This window comes from Amphiprion ocellaris, chromosome 4, assembly GCF_022539595.1.
Source record: "Amphiprion ocellaris isolate individual 3 ecotype Okinawa chromosome 4, ASM2253959v1, whole genome shotgun sequence".
Classification (NCBI taxonomy): domain Eukaryota; kingdom Metazoa; phylum Chordata; class Actinopteri; family Pomacentridae; genus Amphiprion; species Amphiprion ocellaris.
The window spans coordinates 39512612-39526739 of NC_072769.1; the positions used below are offsets into that span (position 1 = coordinate 39512612).

The following is a 14128-nucleotide window of genomic DNA, read 5'->3' on the forward strand; positions in this document are numbered from 1 at the left end:
CTCCTTGTTTAGAAGAGACCCGTGTACTCTCTAGTGCCATAATATATTAATTCATGTAGGGCTTGCATGCACAGGGCCTCTTATTTCTTATATTGCCCCAAAACCGGGAAACTTTTATCCTCAGCAATACATGCTTTTTGCTTTACGTTGTTAAATGATTTTAAATTTAAACTCCAAATAACTACAGAAAAATGCATATTGTGGAAACATATCTGAACATAATGCAGAAAAATACGTTAGAACCCTTAAAACCGTTAAAGATTTTGAAAAGTACAGTAATGTTCTGTAGTGGAAAATGCCATTACTTAATAGTTCAGTCTGATAAAAATGAATGTGTCATAAAATAATTGTTTTCTCTGACAAATCTAATAATATGCACTATGAGCCAATTTATGTGTCACTGACAGATGTGTGTTTTTAGGACAGAATAATCCCTTTTAAAAATAAAAATTACCGAATTAAAAGTAGCAATTTCTCTCCAAAATGCTTGAAACCTTCATACAGCGTATTCCACACCACCTATTATCCTAGCTTTGGCAGATTCTATTTCACTGAACAGACAATTTGTTCTTTGGCAGAAGCTACCGTTCATTAGAATGGTCAACCTTTTTGTAGTTAACCATTCTGTTACATCCATAAGTCTCACTTAGTTAGAGGCAGCAGTGGTGATGACACGGACAAATGAGATGGCTTAATAAAATGTGTGAGGGCCGCGGAACAGAGCGAAAGTACTTTTTAGTTTAATGAACTTGATTCTCAGCAGTGTGAGTGGAGGGCAGCTTCTGTAGGAGTGGACTAGAGAGAGAGACAGAGAAATAGAGACATAAAATTCATTTGGTAACCCAGCATACTAACAACATCACTGTTCTTTAACCATTAATAAACCTAAAGCTGTGTTCCTCGCAATGGCAGGTGCTGTAAAAATCTGTACTTTTATCAAAAGTCACTGCCAGTATAGTTATATACAGTATTTTCTGAGAGGAGATGGGATGCCAACAAGTTGCAAAATTCTTCCTCAAATGCAATTAATAAAGAACAGGGACAATTAGGTCAAGTTATGAAATTGCAGTTGTAGCTACTGTATCTGACGGATCTTATTTTTTGTGCACCTCTTAATCCAAACAGTGAAGGCCCTGTGTCAAAACCATTAAGCTGATACGCTTAAATTATTAATGTGATACGGATGAAAGTTTGAAAACTGGTAGAATGCATGACAATCCACTAGAGAGTTTTCCATTTGCTGGGAATACAGACACATTCAAAGAGATCACAAGAGATGCAAGAGAGAAGATATAACAGAGTCGTTACTGTTGGAGCAGATTTTACAGGCCTGGATGTCACAACACTGTCAATCAAATGTTTTTCCACATTCACTCACACACACACACACACCAGTTTTCACATGTCAGTCATTGGAGAGCAGGGCTGCATGCTGACGAGGGCAAACCCAATACAGAGAACATAAGAGGTCAGATTTTGGTTGACTTTGTTTTAGTTGATAGCAGTTTATTTAAATATGCCATGATCTGTCCTTCTTCTGCTTAGAACATTTACATGAAGCACCTTACATTTTTGCCAGATCATGTTGCCAAAGGTGGGGAAAAATGTGCAGTTTTTTTCCATAGGACCTTCTATTGCAAAAATCAATCTTTTCCCCACAAAACTCCATCTGCAGGTCAGATGCTCCCTTCATGCTGAAGTCACCCATGGCAACCTCTGTGCCTGAGGCTGTGGTAGAGCTCAGCCCGTATTCTGTTTAATCATTTATTTTTCTTGGTTTAAAATTTTCATTGACCGCGTCAGATTTAAGGCCCTTTGTGGTGAAGCCTTGCACATTGAATGCTCATTGAATCCTGAATTCCTTCTGTAATATTCTGGCCATTTGTTAAGAGGAGATGATCAGTAATTCTGTGGTAACATCAACAGTTCCCTGTGACGGCAGATAGATGATATTGATTGAAGATGGATGTGGTTTGGCTGTACTAAAAAAAGTTTACAGCGATCGTCTAAAGAAGAGATTTAAAAGAAGTGACTGACTCAGCCCCTGCATTTCCTTGGGCAGGGGATTCCACAGCCTCAGGGCTTTCATTTCAAAAGCTCTGTCCCCCTTTAGCTGAAAGTATGGAACAGACAGAAGGCCCCTGTCTGAAGATCTCAAGGGCAAGAAGGGTTATACGGGGATAAATGGAATGAGATATGCTGAAGGGTGAGACCATGTAGTGTCCTGTAAGTAATATACTACCTTAGTTTCCTCTTGAGGTTCTTCAATTGAGTGTCTCCTCTTCTGTCGTGATGGACATTCAGTAGGTGTGAAAATAAACTCTGAATGAAGAACAGCAATTGTGGCAGTACTGTGGACATTACTGGCAGTGCAAAGTCTATATAACATTCACAAAACCAATAAAAAACAGACCAGTACATATCATAGATCAAGTCTATTCAAGAAGATCAAATCTACAGATGATTTCTTTAGCAGACAAGATCTGTGGAACCCTTGCAGCTGACTAATGAGTAAGCTACTGCTCTCTGTGTATAACAAGCTATACAGAAATCTGTAATGAGCTAATATTGGGATGATAATGCTGTCCTTTGTTTCCCCATTCAGACATTTCCAATTTCTGGCTAACAGCAGTGGTTAACTTTTGGCAATGTCACTGCAAAAGGGCCACAAGGTCGTATTTTAAAACGCAAATTAGAGCTAACGCTGGACAACAACCAGTCCTCAACCAATCAATCTTACGATACTATAAAAACTACATAAAACTTGTCATCAACAACAAATACTTCAGTACACATGCAATGGGTTGTCCATAATGTGAGCCATATAAGATTTTTGCCACGATCTCATTTATATGTGAAATGTGATCTTGCTGCAAATTGCCAAAGAGGGTTGACTACAAGTGTCTACCAGAGACTACCACTAGAAGTCTAGCTCTACTGGCAAATGTTGGTGGCAGCCCACAGCTGAGCGTGTTGGCCAGCAGTAGCAAACTTCCCACTATTGCCAGAATGTTGCTGGAAGGCAAACTTGTGGCAACATTTTCTGAAAAACCAACTTCTGTGCCACAAGTTTTTGTCTGTTTGTTTTCTCTGTGAACATTTTGCTGTTGTAAGAGTCACTATGTTTGACATGATTGCTAGCATCTGTTTCAGGTGTTCCCTAACAAACTGACTTCACATTTCCCAACTCAGGCCATGTGAACCTTTATTGTCTTGGGCCTTCCTCCTGCTGCAGTGTTTAATTTAAAATGCAAGCTTTAATGTAGTGTTGGTCAGTTCTTATTTGGCCTTCTGCTGGTACAAAACCAACCCAATTCCAAACAAAATTAATCACAATGTAGCAGGAAGCAGAAAAAGTCTCAAGGATAGTCTTGTGAATCTTAATTGTTCTCATTGTTTGAAATGTACGGTTATGCTGTTTATTCAGGTTTAACAAGTCAGCATAAAACTTTAGCTTTAAGCAGTTACATCACACACAGGTATTGATTCCCAGATTTAATTTCTTGCTCTTCCCTGCATGGCATATCCTCTTTGCATTTACTCCCTCCTGGTCCAGACAGCTGCTGTTGATGTCATGTATTGCTGCTCTGCCTTCATGCTGCTTACTGCCAATATGTATTACTGTCAGCACGGCATCACCCACCCAGGTACTGAACTAACACACATGGCTCCTGTAGAGAGCTGGTTAGAGGGTGTGCATCACCAGGGTATGTGTGTGAGGAGGTGAGGGGTCACCCAAGGTGAGCAGAGGCCTTCAAAGAACCACAGACCCAGTAATTAGCACAGCAGGTTCTGTACGTACGGTCGAATGTGTGTGTGTGGGTGCCTTTGTGTGTGTGTGTGTGTGTATCAGCATCACAAGCATCACCTCTTTTGTTTTCCCCCAGTTTCCTCCCTCCTCCGTCCTTTCATCCCTCGTTTTTGCTTCCCTGTACCTCACAGCCATCTGTGTCGCCATGGTGATGTATAGGAGTCAGGTGGTCTGACCTGTGCTGGTTATGAATTCTCTAATTTCAATTTAGGTTTTAGACTATTTAATCTCAGAGTTCAAGTAAATGGCAGCATATACAACACCAGTTAAACACATTCAAAAGGTATGAAAAACAGACAAAACACAGTCTTGAATCAATCCTCAGGTAACTAAAAGAGCAAGTGAGATTATTCACCTATTTTTTCTACATTCATAATCTACTTTATAATAAGCAGTAAGCAGACATTTTGGAAATCTTTCAATTTTATTGATTTTGCACTATCAAGGCCAGGGGAATCACACAAACTGATAAACTGATCAAGTTTTCTTTTTCTTTTAATCCCCGGTCCTGGTCTGTAGTTTCTTTAATGTTGAGTATTTACCAGTACAGCATCCCCTCTGATCCTGGAGCTTCAGAGATACTCGGTCCATTTGTACTGCCACATTACAAAATGATAGATTGAAAAAGTTTGAAGATTGTAGATCTGGGAAAATCTGATTTGTTTAAAGGTCGCTGAGAAAATGACCCTACTTCTCACTTGATCTGATGCGGTCTCAATCGCTAAATTCAAGACTTTTTAAATACAAAATGATGCAAATTTTGGAAACTAGGGTTCCATTTTAACAGGTTGCAACTTCAAGTTCTCTGTCAGATCCACCATTGGTTGAGGAGGGACAACAGATTGGTAAAAGTTTAGCTTTGAGTTCAAATTTTGTATCTGAACTCAGCAGTCCATCCAAGTATGTTGTCATCATCACATTGTAATTTACTATCATATATGCAGTAAAATCCTCCTACTGCTGTCTGTCTTACAGGAGTGCAGCAGTCAAAGGCTCATGTGAACAGTACAGTAAATAAAGGAATGCCATTTGGTCAGCTTTTCTTCAATCAATAGTACTTTAATAAAATCTGCCTCAATTAGCCCCGAGAATACATGACTTGATTGAAACATTGCTTTGTATATTTTTGAGCAAAGGGCATGGGTAAATGTCATATACGTACGTTTTTTATCCCATTGTGGGAATTTTTAAGGTCACTATATAGAGCTTAAAAATGCATTTGACACTTAAATAATACAGTCGTGTTAATATAGTGCACAGGGAAACAAAGAGGGAGTCATTTAGAGAGTGCCAACAAAAGTAGAGCAAAAAAGAAAAAAAACAGTACAGGCACCATTATATTTTCCTCCAAGCATATTTAGCTAACAGTAACTATTGACAAGAATATGATTGAAGAAGGAGGCAGCACAGTTCAAAATTTCCAAACATTTCCTCTCACAAATGACAGAACAATGCAGAGCACACAGTGAAGTGCACATGAGGACAAAAAGGTCTTTAAGCTACACACATGTTTGATTAATTGCAGAAAAGTAACAGGAAGAGCTCTTTATCTGTAAGATGTGCTTGGCAATTTTATGAAAAATATATTTTTAGGTAATATATTGCTGATGAACTTGCAGATAAACAAAGTGAGAAACTGAGACAGGCTCAAATGAAGCCATTCTCCCAAGTTTGGTAAATGACAGTCATTAGTCTGTCATTAACACTTGCCTCCAATGATTGCTATCTGCACGGTACTATCTTGGGAACTGTTGACTGGCGTGCGTTAATGTGTTACTGTGTTGTGTGTGTGTGTGTAGAAGTGCATGTTTGTGTTATACTGCGAACCGAAATTAGCGTCTTAATCTAGGAAGCCTCTCATCCCTGCTGAAAGTGATACTTGTCCCCACAGATATCACTCTTTGTTCCTCTTGTTAAGACAATGAATATTAATGTGTCACCTTGTTATGTCTCAGCCAAATTATAATGATGCCAAACAATACAAAAATACAAAGCGCTTTCAAGAGCTGATACTGACAACCTCGGGCTAATTGATCTCCATCCACGAGACGATGATGAAGTGATTCAGAAAGAGAGAGTTGGGAACAGAGAACAATAATATCTTAAGGGCTGAAGATGTTGATAGATGTAAGGCATGAGTTGAGGCTGTGGACACTGTGAGAAAGCAATGACTAAACCTTCTTCTTTTGCATTTAAGGTGTGATCAAAAAGTTCTGTGACGGTGCCCATAAAATACAAAAACCATACCTCATTTATATTTGGCTGCTATCCCATTTGAAGTAACCTTCTATTGTAGCGACACTCAGTTCCCAGTGTTTCTGCCATATCTGGAATTCTTACCTCAAGTCCCGACAACTCATAAGTACACATTTGCATTTTCATCATGGACCTAAAACATTTTAATTCAATTCTGTGTTTAACTGAACAATTGAGCAACTTTGGTGTTGAGGATGATCACTAGTGATGAGAGCTGGTTCTACAACCCAAAGACTGAGTGGTCTCCAGAACTGCAGACCTACACATCAGATCAGCAGCATGGCCAAGAACATGCTCATCGATTTCTCCACATTCTTGGGGTTGTGCATCATGAATTATTCCTGCTGTCAATGACAATTTGTACTGTAACATCCAGAGGCGTCTTAGGGAGAGCATTTGGTGCAAAAACCCTGAACTGTCACGCTTGCCATCGTTTCAACACATTTAAAATGCATTGGATTTTTTGGTCACACCAACAGAATCGTCACTTTCCGCCTCCCCTCCTTGCTAGATTCCTCTTCGTGGTACTTTTTCCTCTTTGCCAAAATGAAATCCAAGTTAAATGGTCACCATATGCACTGAATGCTGTAAGACTAGAAGAGTGGCAGATAGAAAGAATATGTGCTGGAAGTGTGAGTAGTTTATTTCCATTTGTCATCCATTCATACTAAACCAATACATTTGTTTATAGCTACAGAGGGGAACGTGCTGATTAGCCACACAACACCAGCTGCCATAGTTTGTGTAGGTCCCCCTGATGCTTCCAAAATACCTCTGAGCCTTTGGGGCATAGACACAGGACCTCTGGGGGTATCCTGTGAGGTCTGGCACCAGGACATTGGCAATGGATCCTTTGGGGGCTGTGAGTTGCAGGATGGGGCCTCTGGATTGGCTTGTTGTGGCACATCTTGTGGATGCTTGATTGGATCGAGATCTGGGGAGTTTGGAGGCTGAGTAAAAGCCTTGGGCTTTTTGTGATGTTCTTTAAGCCACTGGTTTAGGCTGCTGCTGTTAGATAGTGCTGTCACAATGGGAGTGCTTTATCTAGAGGAATATTTAGTCAGGTGGTATGTGTCAAAGTAACATTTACATGAATGCCAGGACCCAATGTTTCCTCGCAGGACATTGCATTGCAACAAGGTGATTGCTATAAACTTCACTTGTCAGTGGACTTCATGTAATGGCTGCTCAGTGTGTAATGCCAGTTTTTGAGATTGTTGTGAGAATGGGAGAAAAGCGATGTTGGGGATTGTTGTGTACCTGAGGTTAATGTTTGTGTGTAGTTAAGGCTAAATGAACTGCACTTACTAGCACTAGACATACTCTAGTATGCAGAACCAAAGAAGTTACCCATGACAACACTATAATTATCAACCATCTGCTCTCTGAACTTGACTCTTCACACTTTACACTTTCTCTTTTTTTGCCTTTTTCTTTTTTCTCATCTCTCTGTATCTGTATGTATAGTTTTATAGCCATCATTTGTTGATGCTTATCAGTTTCAATACTTACCGATACGCTGATGCTTTGTAGCACTAATAATCCTTGCAACTGCAATTGTAACTTAGCATGCTAGTGCTCAGTGTGCTTTTCAGCCATTCCTTTTAATGGCAATTGCAAAGTTTTCTTAGCTACCTGCTGACTGTTAACACATTAAAAGTGGATTCATGGTTGTTTGTTGATTTACATGACACATTTAGGTTGTGCTGATGATCGGCTGGCGTACACATTCTTGGTACAGGAAAAAACACCTCCAGACAGAGGCTCATTTCTTAAGAGCAGAGAGTCAGTTTGTGCTCACAGGTAGTTCAGATGCTTTAAAACAAGTTTCACATCAACTGTGAGAAAACATTTGGAATTTATGCCATACATTTCAGAGAAGAGATGATGAATATTATCAGCAGAAAGATGATGGGACCACTGCAGCAGTCATGTTAATAACTGTGCAGATGTTTCATTTGGTTAATTCTTTTCTGGAGTCAGTTGGTTTGTTAATCTGGGCAGTGGAGTTACTCACCAACTCAAGCCAGGAAGAATGGACTGGCTGCAGAGCTGGTGAAGAAGCAAATCACATAACCTAGATAATCCAGAATACTGCAAATATGTGAGATTTTGTTGCCATAGTCTGCCAACTTTTCCACCTTTAAACATACTTGTTCATTTAATTAATTAGGTGGGTTTCTCTTAGTTTGCTCCAATTAGCTCACTTCACATCTAGCATTGTTTTGACCAATTTCATTTCAGAACCAATTCTAAGACCAGTTCTGGGTATATGTCCATAGTGGTGGAAAATCCAACTTTAATATTCTCTTGCCTACTAACGCATGGCTTAATACATGACTTGACTTGCTGGGTGTTGGTTGACAACACTATGACATTTCTGCATCCTGTGTTATTGTATCTCCTACTACTGGTAGAGAATGGTCTCAATATTTTTAGCTCAATCAGGGTTTGCATTATGTAATTTGCAGTCAGTCTGTTCATTTGGACATTTTTGCTTTCACTTACACAAGCCTGGCAACACTGGAGGATGAAAATAGCATGTAACAGTGGTCGTGGGCAGAAGAGGAAACCTACACACTTAATGTCCATATCATATTACCACCATACTACATTACTGAAGATACAGACAGAAAAAGGAAAGTGAAAGCACAGAAAATCCCACCAGATGGCCTAAAGAGAGATTCTGTGTGCTGGTTTGTGTCTTTTCCTGTCTTACAAGCAGTTTTCTATCTGAAATTGCACAGTGAGGATTTTCCTGTCACTCCCTTCCCCATATCTCACCATCATGGCTAAAAGACATCTCAGTTTGCAGCCGGTAGTAAACTAGTGGAAGTTTATCTATCCCTTTCCATGCATTTAGCCCTCCATACTGTAGCGGTTTATCGACGCACATCCATTTCCAGGAGGTGATGACTGCTAAATGAACTCATAGTACACTGATATTGTTACCCAAACTGAGGATTCTCTGGCTGTGGGTGTGTGTGGGCATGTGTGTGAGCAAAGTTTTGGCCTTGCAGTTTAAAAGGAGTTTAAATTGAAGAGGCATCTTTTAATAGAAACTACACTGAGAACATAAAACTTCACTTAAAGGCAGATTGGATGATTCTAAACCAATGCACTTTCTGTGTTGTCCTTGCGGCTTCCTAGCTGTCCGTTCTGTGTCTGCGCCCGATACAATGCAGTGTCTGTAGATACCCATAATTCTGTAAATGAGAAGCAATCAAAGTGGCTCGGACTGATCCACACAACAGTTGTAGAGTGTACGCTTGATACCAGGTTCCTGCACAGGAGATGGGCGAAGGAAAGGGAAGATTAGAGGCAAGACAGCAGTGACAGTGAGACAGATGGTAAATTTGGCACATGCTAAGTGTATAAACATGTAACTAGCTAAATATGACCAATCTTTCTACAGAATCTCAGACTCCACCTTAAACGTATTTTATACAGACTGGATCGTCAATTAAGATGTCAAATAATGACCTGAGGATTTAACTGGCCAAAATGTGTGTTATTCACTGTATAAATGCACACACACAAACCCAAACACAGCATCTGCACACACAACACAGGGATCCGTATATTTTTGTCAGCACCGGTTGCCACAGCAACAGGGCAGAGCTTGTCTCAAGGAATCCTATGGCAGCTGTACACCGGCCATCTGGGAGAGAAAACGAGTGGGAGACACAGACAGAGAGAGAAGTCAGAGAATTGAGGAGGTGGAAAGTTGAGTAATTCTTAAAAATGTTTCATATGACTAACGCTTTATCGTTTATTTAACTGAACAGTCTTTTGTGTATCTGTTACAGTGAGGATCTGTTACTAGCACAGTTTGAGACGTGATAGAGGGATGACTTTATTAGGGTTCCTCCTCGCTCAAACAACCAGTTTTGTAAAGACAGAATAAACCTCAAAATTCCTTCCAGTTGTACAGCTGTTGGCCTCTACATGATCCCTGACCTCTGAATTTCCAAAATGAGAACTGAAATGCTCGACTTTTTGTTCATTTGAAGGCGCATAAAGTTAGACTGACATTGACAGAAGAACGTGATGTGAGTTTAACAGCCAGTTGTATATTCCTAATTTTATTCAGCAGCATGGTTACTTTTCATGTACATGTAGCGTAAGGGTTTAGATTTGAAATTCAACAGTTCCAGTAGCAGTCCACTACTACATGACATTTTCTTATCTTGTTCGCCATTTTACTGGGAATTCCCACTGAAAACTAAAACCAATGCAAAAGTGTTCAAAACTGCAGTTCCTTCAACGGCCACTTGAGGCTGGCTCTAAAAAAATCTCCTAGACCCCCATGTTAAAACGGACAACTTTTTAGCAGAAAAAAACATATTCCCAGCCTGGTAGAAAAACATCTTCGGTCTCTATTGCTAACTTGCTTGGTCATGATAATTATAGTAGTGTGTGACTGGTGATGGCATTTTGGACAGTCCATGGCTCTCTCAGACTTTTGGTCAACCTTAATTTACAAATTAGCTAGGATTAAAGATAAACCTCTGTAAATACAAAATATTTGCATAAAGGCGCTGCTGAGAGTTGAACTCAGGATCTCCTGTTTATTAGACAGGTGCTTTAACCAACTAAGCCACAGCACCTTCAGAAGGAAGCTGGTACTGCTAAGATGGTCCGAGTCACTACACTGATTCATTTGCCTTAATATACAGTCTCGAGCTGATATCCGCTTTGCCCTCTATGTTCAGTTTGCAGACCGGTCCAGTACATGTTCTTGAGATGAAATGGGATGTTAGGAAGTGGAGGTTCTATCAAAAGGGGAGAATGTGTTTTCTAGCTATTCAAATGCACTGAAATGGCTACCATTACAGATACACATTCACTCAGGAGTCGCTCTGCTTGACTTGCAGTTGAAAGTTGCGTGTGAACTTGCAGCTGAGGTCAGGACTTCTGCAGAGCTGTGTGCAGTCACAGAGCCGGAGTTATCACCGACTACATGGTCAGTTAATCCCTCCAAACTGTGAGGCTGCCAGCTCGTTAAACTACCATGTCTTGTTTTCTTTATCTACACATCACATGCCAGATATGGATTTCAAGGTTTAGGGTTGTTTAAAGACACCTGACATGCTGCATTCTTTTTTTGCTGTTGACTAATTAGTTGTAGTGTTTAATACATTTACTTAACTTTGAATGTTTGAAGCGATTTGTAACCCAGTGAAGGTTCCACTGAACTGGATACAGACAGAATCAATGTTGTGGTGGTGGTGGAAATGGTTCGCTTATTTTTCAACGTCAGTGTATTTGAACAGAAATACGATTGTTTAGCTTCAAAAAGAAGAGACTGAACTGCATAGTCAGCGATTAGGAATCTTTGGACTCGACACAATGATTCTGAATCAGCAAAGTGCTTTGTAATTTAAACCGCTTACTGTCAGGTTTGTTGGATGTACTTGTTTTTGGAAGTAATGTTATTCACCTTGAACTGACTTCACCGAAGCACATTTACATAGAATTAACATAGAATAACAACTATGAAATGCTAAACATGCATTGGAGACTTATCTGTAACGCACAGCAAGTAGTAGCCGGACTAGGTTGAGGATTTCAGTCTCGTGAGAGATGGTCTCATTTGTTAATAGTAATTACAGTAATATTATGCAGTTAATGGGTTAATTACTCCAAATTAAAAGGCTACATTTACACCTTTAACCAAACATTAGTTTAAATATAATTGAGAGTGAAGACAAAAATCAGAAATGACTCTTTGAATTGCCAGAAGGCAGCAAGATGATGAGCAATCAGAGATCCGCAGAACAAGTAATGGCTTCTGTTGTTGCCGTCTTTCTGACAATTATCCGAATAACCTTTAGTAGCCATGTGTCTGCATTTCTGTGTGTGTGTGTGTGTGTGTGTGTGTGTGTGTGTGTGTGTGTGTGTGTGTGTGTGTGTGTGTGTGTGTGTGTGTGTGTGTGTGTGTGTGTGTGTGTGTGTGTGTGTGTGTGTGTGTGTGTGTGTGTGTGTGTGTGTGTGTGTGTGTGTGTGTGTGTGCGCGCGCACTGCTCTACCTGACAGCTCAGGGTAAAAAAAGAAGCTGACATGAGACGCTGTGAAGCATTACCATGTGATATCCCATGACATTTACTGCTGTCCAACACACACACATACACACCATCACCCACAAATACACTCCATCCTCCCTTTAGCCAGTCAGCTGTAGTGGATCGAAGAACCCCTGATGGAAAATTCCAGGAAAGAAGAGACCCGCCAGGCTCTCTGAACATTATACAGTGATGGAGGACAGGATAAATGGAGGGAGAGGGAGTTGGAATGGGGGAAGCAAGCAAGTAAAAGAGAGATTTAGGTAAAATTAACTGTAAAAAGAAGAGCAAAAAAGCAAAACAAAGGACTAAAGCTGTAAATGTTGTGGAATAAATGGCTTTGCTGTATGCCAAATAGGTTTAGAGCAGCATAGTAAATGGCAACATTATATGTTTAGGTAAACACAACTTTTGCGTTGAAATAAGGTGAATGAATAAAGTTGAAACTTTTTGTTTAGTAACCAGTCCAGAGGTGACATTCCATTCCATTCCATTCCATTCCATTCCATTCCATTCCATTCCATTCCATTCAATTCAATTCAATTCAATTCAATTCAATTCAATTCAATTCAATTCAATTCAATTCAATTCAATTCAATTCAATTCAATTCAATTCAATTCAACTTTATTTCTATAGCGCCAATTACAGTCAAATTGTCTCAAGACGCTTTCCAGAACCCATATGCCTGAATCCCCAGAGCAGCCCTAAGGAGACAGTGGCAGGAAAACACCCTTTAACAGGGAAAAAAACCTCCAGCAGAACCTGAAGGTGAACTCCATCATCATTGATGGGTTTGTGGAATTTTACTGCATATGTAAAAAAAAAAAGTTGTAGAAAGCTTTTTGTGGCTCCAGAGGGAGCTGTGCAAAACTCTTAAATGATGCCACTTGAGTGTGCATTGGTTGAACACTACAAGGTTGAAAGTGAAAACGCTAGAGGGTGTGGAGTCAGTAAACCTCTAGGCATAACTCTCCCTGACATCACAAACTGAGGTGTCTCTGAATGTCTTAAACAAACAAACCGTGACTTGTGAATTATTCAGCTTTACATGTGTTTTCCTCTGAAATATTTACCAAGAATCCACACCCCGTCACAATTCACCAAAATGTAGTACGCTTTGGTTCCTGTACAAAGTTCTGTTTACTTTTCATACAGTAATCATCATGTTTTCAAAATGCACGGTGACTATAATTAATCACAGAACTCTCGCTGGATCGTTGCCTCATTAGCAGCGGCAGAAAATTTCACACAGAAAGTGATGCTTTAAAAATCTAACTTAAGGACGCCACACGTCCTTAAGTTAGAAAACAACCTCCCCCTCTTCCTCCCTCTCTCTCTGTCTCCATTTCTAATTCTCTGTCTATCCTTTGTGATGTTTTACTTCATTTGATAGCCGATCGGTTGCCATGGAAACCAGAGGTCGTTTGCATCCTGCGTGTCTCTTTGGAAACAATAAAAACAAGAGAGGGAAGGCGAGAGAGAGAAAAGGCAGATAGACTTTGAGAAAGGGTTAGAAAGAGTGATGCCATGCAGTGAGGTATTAAGAATTCATTTAGCTCCCGCTGCCGCACACTTTCAGCCTCCCAGCTCTTTCCAGCTCTGTCACGCTGATGCTTTCGACACATCCAAATCTTCTGGGTAACGGTCTCCAGTGTCACAGAATTTTATCTGGCCTTTTAAAGTCTTGGATTTGTTTCCTGCAAGCTCTATGACGCACTGACTGAATCTTCTCTTGCAGCTTGACTTGAACTTTAGCGTAGAGCTGTTGGTCGAGACAACATGAGCAGTTTGAAAGCAGCAAATGGTGAATAAAAAATAAATATTTTTACATGCTTTAATGTTTTTCCCCCCTTAACAATCAGCTTTCAAGAGTTTTTAAAGTAGGCCACTTGACAGGCACTGGACCAGCATCTTAGACTGATGACATATAGTGCGAGTAATTGTGTTATATAATATACTTCCAAATATTTTACTGGAGCTGCCTACACTGGAACA

The 14128-nt window shown here is 40.0% G+C and overlaps 1 protein-coding gene and 1 non-coding gene across 5 annotated transcripts in view; one reads left to right on the plus strand and one right to left on the minus strand.

Moving 5' to 3' along the window:
• The window catches only part of LOC111587353 (voltage-dependent T-type calcium channel subunit alpha-1I-like), a 277496-nt gene that overhangs the window by 110948 nt on the left and 152420 nt on the right, over positions 1-14128 (plus strand). The gene's annotated exons all lie outside the window — the stretch shown is intronic.
• trnai-aau (transfer RNA isoleucine (anticodon AAU)) lies at positions 10604-10677 on the minus strand. Its single transcript has one exon. It is a non-coding gene; the product is annotated as a tRNA-Ile (tRNA).